Below are 12,581 nucleotides of genomic sequence, written 5' to 3' on the forward strand. Positions count from 1 at the left end.
GAGGATATTATCTCCATGAAATGAGTAGTAACTAATATTAGAGTATGATAAAATGTGAGAAAACATTAGCGATTTAGCAATTAGCGGAAATAAAAATGTTTTTGGTACTTTTGGTTCAAAAATTAAATGCATGGTGTCCAGCAGAGTGGACATTTTTGTGAATCCACGAAAAATAGGTTCATAAAAAAAAAAAATAATAATTTGCATTGGGTTTTTTTTCATGCCTAAAGAGGAATAAAAACACTCAAGAAAAAAAATATTGACTAAGGTTCTCATAATTCATGGATGAAAGAGTTAAAGTATTAAATACATACAGAGCCTGGTAGTAAATAATCCCCACATAGATTTGTTGTGATGGTGTATTTTATTAAGAATCACTCTTAAGTCATTGAACTCTTTGTCGATACCCCCCATCGTCACCTTCAATAATTGCCCAAGTCATTAAAAAAAACAAAACAGATATTGATAATTTAGTTTATTGATAATTTAGGTAATAAATTAAGAGTGATTCTTAATACATTGTATTGTAGTCTACATCAGATGCTCTCTTCTGCACGTGCACTGTCCCATCAAGGTCAAAACTGGATGTTTCTGCAAGAAAATGACACACATCCAGGACATGTTGAAACAGTCTAGTAGGCTATTTAGTTTTAGTATTTTTTTTTATTGGCGCACAAAAACAAATCATTTGTATTTGTTTGTGTTTGTTTGATGCACCTTTTGAAACACAAAAAAGATTTTTCTGCAAATATTTCATGATAATATTTGAGTTTGTATAAAATTTTAAGAATGTTGGAAAACATTTTTCCACTACTAAAGCCCTCTGTTGAATAAGTACTTTGGGGATTTATACGCCTCAGCTTGAAATAGATTATTTAACCCTTAAGTGTTGCAGTGTTTCTCATTTATTACACAACTATGTCAGTAAACATATCCCATGGTTTTGGATTGTGGTTTAGAAAGGTCAAATTATTGCCCTGCATCAAGCAAATAAAGGAGATAAGATAAGATAAGATAAGATAAGATAAGATAAGATAAGATAAGATAAGATAAAACTTTATTCATCCCTAAGGAAATTATTGTGCTAGAAGTGCATAGTAAACACACAACACAAGTATAAATTTAAGTGCACAAGTCCTGGAGCAGAATATATAAAACAATAAATAAGATAAAATAACATATAGCAAGAAAAGTATCAAGATGAAAAAGTGTAAAATGCTCTACTAATAAAATGAGACAGTGGCAAGAGAGCAACACATTGTTCAAACCTGGAAGGACATTGGTGAACCATCATCTTTGAGAAGGAAATGTGCTGAGACCAAAAAAAAAAAAAAAAATCTTAAACGACAATGATCAGTGATATCAAAGTCAAATTAATTCACTTTCAGTATTTTAAAATATTGGAAGCAAGAGCATTTCCAGATGCACAATGCAAAGAGAACTTAAGGGGTTAGGACTAAACAGCTGTGTAGCCTTAAGAACATAAACATAAAACACTAATACCCCTTCAGCTCGAAGTTGGCCAAGGGGTAAAAAAAAACATATCAGGGAGATTAATTAGAAATAAAGGCTATAATTCGCCTGAGAGCATAGAGATTGGACTGTGTCTCAATGGAAAAACATCATGTGGTCTGATGAGTCCAGGGATGGGTGCATCAGGTTGAGAAGAGAGGCAGATCAAACGATTTCCCATCATGCCTAGTGTACACGTCTGTGTGGGCAATGTTATGATCTGGGGTTGCTTCACTCGGTTAGGTCTAGGTTCAATATGTTTGTGTCCATATAACCATATAAACATGTGTTTCAGTTGGTGGATTTTTGTTTTTTATTATGGGTGTAGTCCAACTTGACAATATCAGGATTCATCAAGCTCAAATTGTGAAAGAGTGGAACCCCACTAGAAATTTTTGGAAAGGAGGATATTTTCACACAATGGCCCAACTCTCCCATCATTGATACAGGATCTTTTTTTTATATACTTTATTTTTCTCTCCAAATTTTGCAGTATATAGAATAAACAAATAAACAAAAAGAACAAAAAACAGACCACAACAGTTAGAGCATCTAGGTTCACCCTTTAAATAAATAAGATACAGGCAGGTTCAGGACAAATGAGGCAAAAAAAAAAAGTCAAAATAACCATATATAAGTATAAGATTATACAGGTTCAAGAACTTCTTTGATTAACATACATATTCCATTTTTCCCCATATTTGTTTTACATTTGTCAGTAGTGAGTCTTAATGAGAAGGCCTTTCCATGTCATAAATTTCATTCACAACATGTGTCCAGTCCATCAGTGTTGGGGGATCCTTGCACATCCATTTTCGAGTTATGGCTTTTTTTGACCCTGCTAACAATATTAACAAAAGGTATCGGTCAGATTTCCTCATCTCATGTGGTAGGTTACCCAAATCAATACAAGATCTTGACCAAAAATGAATACAACTCTGGGTGGAAATAAATGTTGTGACATTTATTGTGATATTACATATGCATTATGGAACGGAAAATGCATCATGTTGCCAAAGATAAATGCAGTCCAACAAAATAAGTGAAATTGTGTGACATTTTATTTCTTATTTGAGTCTGGTGTTAGATTCCTTACATCTCTTGCTGAAGTTTTCCATGACAGACAAAGCCAAATTTGCTTTAATGTTTTTCTTTTATAAATTCAAACCTATTTTTTTACTCACACTGTTTTGTTGTTCATTATTGTTCATTAGTGATTATGGAAACAAAATACACAAGCAGTGTTTATACCTGAAAGTGATAGAACTAATGTTAGCAGTGTTAAAAAATGGTTAAATTTAGGTCACTAACAAAGACAACATAAATCAAAAGTGCTATTTACTCTATGAATTAATGGGAGAATGGATGTTACTACCGTTACATGAAAACACTGTTTATTAGAATACATCCACTTTTCAAATTCCTTCGAGTGTCAATTTATTAATTTTTATATACACATACATAAACCTATGTATATATGTGCAACACTTGATCATCCATCTTGAGAACATTAGTTAAGCAGCATTTTTGTCATTTGTTTTCTAGTTCATTTGATCAAAGTGCGTAAGATTTATAACAATTTATCTCTGAAGCAAATTATTTCCAAAACAATACAGACCGGTGTGATTTCAAGATATTTTCTCTGGCAATAATTTTGACAATCATACAGTTAGTGTCACTAATCATTACTTTCACTAAGTTGCAACATTATTATAATCATAACATTGTGTGAAATATTTTCCACTACAGCAAGTTGTTTGTGGCATCATTATACATTAAATCGATCCCTAAACCTGTATGTTATATTGATTTAAAAGTAAAATCAGGCTAAAATGAGCAATATAAATGGTTTTTTTATAACGTAGATGTAAACTTCATTCAATTCATTTATTTATAACACATACCTGCATCTATTTGGTTATCTAAGTTTGTAAGACGTGCACACCAGTTGGTCCAATATCATTACAGAAGCATATTCATTTGTGGTGAGTGTCATTAACCCATTTGTTGGTAACAGATGTCATGTCTGACTGTTGAAAATGTAGCTAGTGTGTGCCAGAGCCACCCAAAGAATACATTCCTCTGTGCACTTCTTGTGCACACGAAACACACTCATTCAGAACTGCATTTCTTATGAGAGCATGCCTTCTGAATGCGTGCCATGAAAATGTCTGTGTGTGTGGGTGGGTGAGAGAGTGAGAGAAAGAGAGGAAGCTGAGGCTGAAATAAGGTCACTGATATAGTTCTGTTCGAAGCATTGATGGAGGTTCTCCGTGTGTTCCCATTTTTTTCCAACACCTCCTTATCGACTCACTGTATGTGTGTCTGTGTGTGTGTGTGTGTGTGTGTGTGTGTGTGTGTGTGTGTGTGTGTGTGTGTGTGCATTTGTGCCCAGAACATTTCTTTCATGACAAGTGTGTCCAGGCCCTTAGGGGCTGCTGTTCTCCACCAAGACACTAATGTGAAGTGACAGGACAGCCAGTGGTGCGCTGCTCTGAGGGGACCAGCATTGTGGAGGAGACCTAAGAGTCTGGCTCATAGTGGACAACAATAGAAAAAAGGACCTCAAAGGACACAGCTTTTCTCTCTTTGAAAATGTCTCAGCCTTCTCCCCTCTATGTCCCACTCTTTCTCTTTCTCTCTCTTGTCTCGCTCTGCCCTCGCTGTGCCCCTTTCACAACTTTTGGCGCTCAGACACAAAACACACAAATTAAAGACGACTACATTCACTTTAAATAACAGCTATTTCACAATTTGTACAGCTGATGGAGACTGAGGGGCAAAACCTGTTCCATGCAATCTTACAGCAAACAAAATGCCTATTTTTGTGGTACACCACATGTTTGTTTATACCATAGGCTTACCAGTGCCATTCTTCAGGCTGATGTTGTGTATGTCACCCAGGGAAATGCTGTGGCAACAGAATCAGCACATGATGCTGTGCACTGCTGCAACTAACACCTGCTGTGACAAATAATACATCATAACCTAACCTTAAATCATCAGCAAAATGAGCTGCTTCCTTCAGCTCTGCAGGACATTTATCAACACAAACTAGCCTACACAGCTGAAAATTACATCCACCACTGGCTCTACGACAGGCATATGAATGCTTTCTTTATTTAGGCCCATGCTCATAAAAGTTTAAGATTATGCATGTGCCCTTGGCAGCAGAGTCTCATCTGATTTTCCTCAAGTACTTTAGCATGAAGAAAGTCCCAGACCCAAAAAAGAATAATAGGCTACAGAAGCTACTAGGAGCATGTCAATAATTCATAATAGGATTATGTTTTGGTGAAGAAATATTGGTCCCAGAATAATTTGGGAGATTTGATGTTATTGTTGTTTTGGCCGCTAGAAGGCGCTGTTCTGTGAGGTCCATTTTAATTGAATAGTCGCTTTTAGAGATGCGCAAAGTCAGACGAGAGAAGTAAAAACACAAGGAAACGGAAGTATTTCCTTCAAAATAAAGGCATGAAATATTCAACGGCTTTTAAGTAATGCGAATGCTTTCCAATATCTGCTTTGATTTGATTCAGTTTGACTCCTTTTATCTTAATTTATTTATAGGAAAATTGCAAACGTATGACAGTAATGTGCAATGACAGTAAATCTATTTTTGTTCTCTGTTCTCTTCCATGTAATAAAATTATCTTCTTTTCTAGTTTTTTTTTTTTTTTTTTTCATATTCTATTCTATTCTATTCAGTTTAGCCTACATAGAAATTTCAAGCCAGTCTGCAAAAAAAGCAAATTAAAAAAACAGAAATACTGATCATTTTACTCATTTTTTTTCACCTGTGGTCACTTAAGGTTAGAAAAAAACACAAAACTTTACAAAATTTCATCAAATACATACAAATATTCTCATGCAAATGTATTTATTTCTATACATTTTCAGCGGTAGAGTCAAAACAACCAGAGTCAATTCTTCTCAGGTGCATTTTTTGCAAGGGTGACACAGCGATGAATGCATGTATCTCATCTGTACATATTACTTACCTGTACATATGATATTTAACTGTATTATACTGCACTTCTGCTATTTTGCACTTCTGATTGGATGCTAACTGCATTTCGTTACCCTGTATTTATACTGAGTAATGACAATAAAGTTGAATCTAATCTAATGTAATGTGGTATTATGCATTCCCTAATTTTAATGTGAACATTAAGGCGTGCGCTTTTTATTTTGAAAACTAGAACCGGAAATTGGCCCTATTATAGTTTTTTCTTGACAGCTGTTTCAGTCACATGGTGCAGCCTAACCAAGCACCGATGGAACCAGATGAGAAAGGCGAGAGGCGAGCCCCTCCGGTTGCGCGTCAGCATCGCCTCAAATAGAAATCCGCCGCTGTCACTTGTGTTCCACATACTGAGAGACGGACGACTGTTACCCCGAAACAGCAATTTAAGGCCCCCACCCATGACATGCAGCTGTTTTATTCATGTGATGTCAAAGAAGAAGAGTGAGCGCAGGTTGTGAAGGAGGCTGGAGGTTCTTTTTTTAAATTTTTTATTTATTTTTTTTTTATTTTGCAAAGAATGATAGTGAGGACCAAGGCGCGCTGTCCCAGGAGAACTCATCTGAAGAGCTGGCTGTGAGAGACGAGGATGCTCCTCTAACGAACCGGGAGGCGAGTGAGTACAGCATCCGTTCATCCATCCTTCCATCCTTCCATCCATCCATTCTCTATCTGTTCCATTCTGATCCCACCTGACACAGTGTGGACATGTGGTTCGGACATCTCAGTCCCTCCTTATCGCCTCTTACTCGATCCCACCTGTCTGATCAATCATTCATAGGCTTCTTAGTCAAGTGCAGCACAGCCAGTCGGTCAGCGATGTGTGAAAGTTACCGCGTTAATTGCGCACGCCCCTAACTTAACGCACGCACGCACGCATCAAGGTTTAATATCTCGCGGTGCGTAACGGTGGGTGATCCGGAGGTCGATCGTGTCCCTTTAAAGTTTTGATCACAGTGAACATGTGTTGCACACTGCGGCCACGGTGTCGGTGTGAGGCTAATTAATAAAGCTTTTGTGAGGGGTTCTCCTATCACAGGCACTCATCATTAATCCGCTGATGGCCCGGAGGGCGTGGGTTGCTGTATGTGATGATAAGAGAAAGGCACCAGTCCTACTTACACAGCAGGGTTGATTAATTATGGACTCAGAGCTGATGAACTCACTGGCTGTTTGGCATACAAGAGCAGACAGAGACATGTCACAGCTTTTTATCCATTCCATTTCACATTATTGATCTGGAACCAAAACACAAGTTGGGATACATTATTATTAGGCTTTCATAAACTGAAGCTGCCTTTCTTGTAAAAGTGTCATTTCAAAGTGAAAATGAAAGATTTTAAAAATGTTGTCACACCTGTAATGAGCTGGAGAGCGTGCATGATATGCTTCATGCTGCATATGTGGGTGTAGGAGTAGAACTTCTACAGCAGGCTCAGTGCATGTAGATGAATGAAATCCTCTTACTATGCAGCAAGGGTTCCCATCTCCAGTCTGTGTGTGTGAGAGTGTGAGTGTGTGTGCATGTGTGCCTATGTGTGTGTGTAGTTCACCTCATTACACTCATTGTGTTGACTTAAGCAGGAGGGTCACCCCTGAGGCCCGTTCTCTTGCCTTATTGAGGAGTGATGCCCTGAATTACACCACACTCCCGCTGATTGCAGAAGTGTAGGGGCACGTTGGGGGAAAGATTTCAGCTTACGTGTTCGGTTCAGACTTATTTTAAATAAAGTGGAATGTTCACAGGTGTTGTATGTTGCACTGCACAGACAGGCCTGTATATTACATTACACCAGTCACTAGTATGGAACTGTCATCCACTCACTACAAGTGCTTTTGTTTGAGAGGTACTTAACTCTTGGATCTCCTAGGTTTCAAATTTGTGATGGAGTTCCAGCTCTGGTTCGAATCCCAGGCAATTATGCTCACAGATTGCCCACGCACACTTTACACAGGAGCTCCTCTATTCTTGGTTGTTCTACAAACTGACAAAAACTCTCTCCCTTACAGCCTGTGTGCTGCTTTTCTCCCGAGGCATTCTCAATATTCTCCCTGTGTATGTATTAAACATCAGGCATGTCGAACTGCAGGCTTGAGGCCGAGCACTTTAAGGCAGAGTCAGCCTTCTGTGGAGGGTGACAGAACAGTCAGATGGCCCCCACAGGGCACAGAACAATTCCTGCTGCTGATGCACCCAAGGCGACAGGACTGGAGCACTCCTTCCTCCGCCCTCCCTTCCCATCCACCATCTATCCCATCATGCCTTCCCACCTTCATCTCACAGAGCTGAGCACGCTCTCTCGGGTTCACTCGCACACCTGCACCGTGTTCTATGACTCCTTTATGTCTCCTACACTTCCATAAACACACACATGAAACATATACTTTCCGCTTTAATAAACACATGCATAGATATGATACTTGTGCCTTAGGTGTAATATTTATGCGTGGCCTTTCAGATGAATGGTACCCGCCACATACACTACTACTGTATGTCCCAGTGCACATTAACACACCCTGTTCACATACACATTCATTCATTTTCTAAGTTACTGTTTAGATCTGTGTGTTCTGTACAATCTCACCTTGTCTTCCAGGTCTTGTGCTTGATTTTCTCGAAACTATGTTATTTCTCAACTATTTTCGGACATCGTCAGCTAATAAACTTAGAAAAGACTAATCTGGGCTAATTCCACTTAAATTCGTGTAGTGATCTAATAAACTAACATGAATATTTTTCAACATACAAAGGATGAAGTCTGCATAGACACACCTCATCTGAGATGACATTTATTTGGCTGCAAGTAGAGGTAAAGTACACGATTAAATATGGAATTGGAGTATTTCTACAACAAAACAAAGCTTCAGTTTAAGGTTAAATGCAGAAGTTTACCATAATTTTTTACTGTACTTCTCACTTTCTCCTATCTAAACTTGTTTTTCACCACCGATCTGGTTTCATGATTTTAGAATAAAATCTGTAACTTGTAAATGTACAGATCAAAATTAATTAAAAATATATATATATTAAAAAAAACTGCTCTGTCGGCTCAGTTGGTATCAGACAAAAGTTGAAAACCTTGAAATTAACATAATTATCCATGTAATATTTAATAAATCCACTGAATATTATAGTACAGCTACTGACAAATATGAAAATAATTTATTTTTATGAAAAATTACACTGAATGAGTTGAATTAGATCTTTTTTTTTTTTAGATATTACCAATGAATATTAATTTAACCAATAAATATGTTTCTGGAACATCCAAATATCCTTAGTGCAATATATACAGCTTTCTCAAAAAGTGTGTTTTTCAGCTCTGAAGCTGTACTCAGCAACATCTGTGGCAGGCAGTTTTTTTAATGCAGGCCTAAATAACTTCTAGACACGATAGAACTCTATTAATAGGACACAGAGCCAGAATTCAGTTCCATGAAAGTGAATACTGTGTTTTGAAAATATTTATTTTTATTTATTTGATTTCAGCAACAACATGAATATATGTTGCAAATTATCCTCAGGGCTTCCTGGATGTACAAATTTCAACCCCAGTCCAGTGATAAATAAGCAATTGGTGAGACTTCTGCTTATTAATGTTGAAATGTAGCTCCGAGGGCCTAACTTTAAGAAAGTATTTGTGGTAGAGCTTCAGGGTTTTGCAAGATTCCATGAACTTCTGTGAAGTTAATTGGATATTTGCACTTTTTGAGACTCCATTTTGGATGCACAGAAACAATAAAAGTAGTTGCAGAGGAGTTAGTAGAACAAGTACGTGATGTGTACATTGCTAAGTAGCTAGCAGCCAGTGTTTGTAGACTGTTAAACTTGCTTTTTGAGGGAAAAAAAAAAAAACACTGAATGAGTTTCAGGGTGCCCTGAAGTGCTCTGTCACTGATTTAAATTCTCCTCAGAGCCTAAACACAGGAGCAGTGCCACAGTGTAGTTCAAGTTTTGTTCAGAATTCTTTGTCCCAGTCAGGAGGTGAGAATTTCAACTGTTTTTCTCATCGTGTTGAACAATACTGTTGAGTCTTACAATGTTCGGACGTTGTTGTTTCCAACGACAACCACATTGTTTGTCAGTCATGATTACTCACTGTCTGACATCTTACTTTTCCTGGCATTTACTCTTTCTTTCTCACTATCACACACTGCAAATTATAGCTTCTTACTAACACTACTATTGTTTCTAAACTACACAATGTATCTGCTGTTTGTCTAGTCTCAGTCTTATGCACATATTACTATTTAATTTTATGAATTACATACAGTCAGGTCTATAAGTATTTAGACAGTGACTCAAATTTAGTAATTTTGTCTCTGTACACCACTACAGTTGATCTGAAATGAAGCAACGAAGATGTGATTTAAGTGTGGACTTTAAAAAAAATATTGCATTAATAATTTCACAATTACAACTATTTTTATCGAATTTCCTCCATGTTCAGAAGCAAAAGTAAAGGACAAACTAAGATCATTATAAATATATGGATTGTTTTTAATACTTGGAGGAAAAAGGATTTTCAACAATACTTGAATGATACTTCATACGTTGATGAACTATATATAAAGTGTATACTTCATCTAAGTATATCCTTGGATCCCCTCAGTATCTTCCATGACCGCCTGAAGTCTGGAACTCATGGACGTCATCAAACTGATTTTCTTCCCTGGAGATGTGTTACCTTTACTAAAGCTGCCTTCAGTTGCTGCTTTGTGGATCTTTCTTCCTTCAGTTTAGCAACTGAAAAGCATAGTCTATTGGGTTAATGCAGTATTTTTGTGAAACTCCTTAAATTAAAGCTGAAAATCCACATTTCACTCACATTTTCATTGCGTCTTTTCAGATCCACTATGGTGGTGTACAGAGAATAAATGACAAAAATTTACATCACTGTTCGAATACTTATGAACCTGTCCATAAATACTGCTTTTTTGTTTCCATCGTGTGTGACAGTGAATGATGGTGTGATCAGTTTTTATAAGTGAAGGGGCTTTTCTGAAAATGTCAATCATTGCTCATGGCCTTGGGATGTTCACAGTAGGTGTGATGTGAGCTTTATGGATCACAGGGTAAATGGTCTGTGAATCCTGAAAACGTGTATTTGTGTTTATGTCCGTGCACCTGTATTTGTGCATGCCAGCTATGTGCATAATAGCTTAGGGATCGGGGGCCGTAGATTGGCCAGTCAACCAGACAGATGTGCCCTGGCCCAGACTTGGAGTAAGGAGGCTCAAACTGGCCTGCCACCCAACATTACTGCCACCGATCTATGACCAAAGGGCTCAGGGCACCAAAACTCTGTGTGTCTGCATAAAATGCACTCAATTATTAATGCTGTGTAGCGGGCAATAAGAGGCAATGCAGCGGCCAAGAGGAGGAAACTGTAAGGAAAATGGGAGAGATTGAGAAAAAAGGGAATGAAATAAGTGGCATAAATGGAGGGAAAGAATGTTTACTTTTCAGGTTTTTGCTCAGAGGTACTGCATATTGACATGTGCCTTCACAAAATAAAAAAAAAGATCACTATAGCAACCTCAGATCAAGATTGTGCATTGGTGATACACTTAGTCACTCTCAGGAGAGAAAAGACAGTACCAGTTATGTAATTACTCTTACACATATCATATCAATGTGCAATACAGTAACATACAATACCCTCATTATTGCAAACATTATGTTGTATGTCCTGATTTTTAAATACATGCACTTAACATTCATTTTTACTGAATTCTCCTCACTTAAAACTGAGTTCATGAGTTGTTCAGTAGTCATCATGTAAGTATGCACTAAATACATTTCAGGGAAGGTACAATATTGCAGTAGCTTGCCATTAGAGAAGGAGCTCTGTAATTCATAAGTATTGATTTGCATCTGAGCAGCATTACAGTATAATACCCCTGAACGGAATTATATAGAAGAGCAGGCAAAATAAATAAAACGGAAACATTTGCATAGATCCACTGGAACTCTCTATAATGTGGAATGTGACACAAACATAATGCAAAAACATGATGTAATATGCTTGTTTAGGATGCAGCTCAGGATATTACATATAGATAATGCACTGTTTCCTCTGTTTTCATTCAGTAGCCAATCGTGTAGACTTTGTGAGTTTTCCACTGCAGCTTGTGCCAGATTTTCAGGCTTTATTTACTGATAGCATGCATTAAAATCTCTCCTGAAGTAATTGTCACAACAGTTAATCTGATTTGAAGGGAAGTCACTAATAGGCTGCTACAGTGTGGAGTAACTACGCATCTAGCAGTCATATGCACAATTTAAAGTAAACCTTAAAAGATGTTTGTTGTGCAAAAAACAAAAACAAATCTTCACCTCAGGTCTACTCATAGCCTTTCTACACAGCTTCAGCAGCTCACAATGATTTCTCCCTGAGCTTAAAAAGTGTAGTCTCTGTTTAGTAATATACCCTCAACCCTGGATTCATGTTTTTCTCCACCAGTCCTCATTTGATTTAGCCCATTCAGCTCATGGTGTACATATATAAAAACCCTTTAAAATAAAAAATAAAAAAAGTGTGTAGCTGGTCTGTTTTTAACCCCTTTGCTTTTAATAATAATGTAAACAGGGGCATCTTTTTTTGTTCAGCCAGAGGAGCCAGTGACATGTTTGCTGTGAAATCATTTTAAATAAATGTACTTATTGTCATTTGCCTTAAGGAAATTTGACCTAGCACTGTGACCTTAGCGTGGTTACTGTTGTCCACTGGACTGCTCCACTCAATGTTCTGTGTCTCACTGAAAAAGCCTTGCAGCTACTGTAAAGAACTGGTGAAAAAGACAGTTTATTTATTTATTTTTTTATTATTATTTTTAAAGTTGCAGTTGTTGTGGGTGGAGAACTGTTTATACCAACAAGAGTTTCATCTGTGCAAACACACAAATCATCGGGGTCTCATTAGTAGGGACAGGATGCTCTTCTTTACCCGCACTACTGCTTAATATTTTATGCAGTTAAATCGACACATTTTAGCATAGAAATATCACCTGCTTTTGCTCTAAGGAAGGGGAGTTTGTTACA

The 12,581-nt window shown here is 37.3% G+C and overlaps 1 protein-coding gene across 4 annotated transcripts in view; it reads left to right on the plus strand.

Moving 5' to 3' along the window:
- Positions 1 to 5,783: 5,783 nt before the first annotated feature.
- LOC115422937 (uncharacterized) overlaps positions 5,784 to 12,581 on the plus strand; it is a 49,479-nt gene continuing 42,681 nt past the window's right edge. For 2 of the 4 annotated variants that reach the window (XM_030139571.1, XM_030139574.1), the window contains exon 1: positions 5,785 to 6,152. The gene's annotated coding sequence lies outside the window, so the exon portion shown is untranslated. Of the gene's footprint in view, positions 6,153 to 12,581 lie in introns of all 4 variants that reach the window. The other 2 variants (XM_030139572.1, XM_030139573.1) reach the window with 2 other exon arrangements.

This window comes from Sphaeramia orbicularis, chromosome 7, assembly GCF_902148855.1.
Source record: "Sphaeramia orbicularis chromosome 7, fSphaOr1.1, whole genome shotgun sequence".
In the NCBI taxonomy this organism is placed as follows: domain Eukaryota; kingdom Metazoa; phylum Chordata; class Actinopteri; order Kurtiformes; family Apogonidae; genus Sphaeramia; species Sphaeramia orbicularis.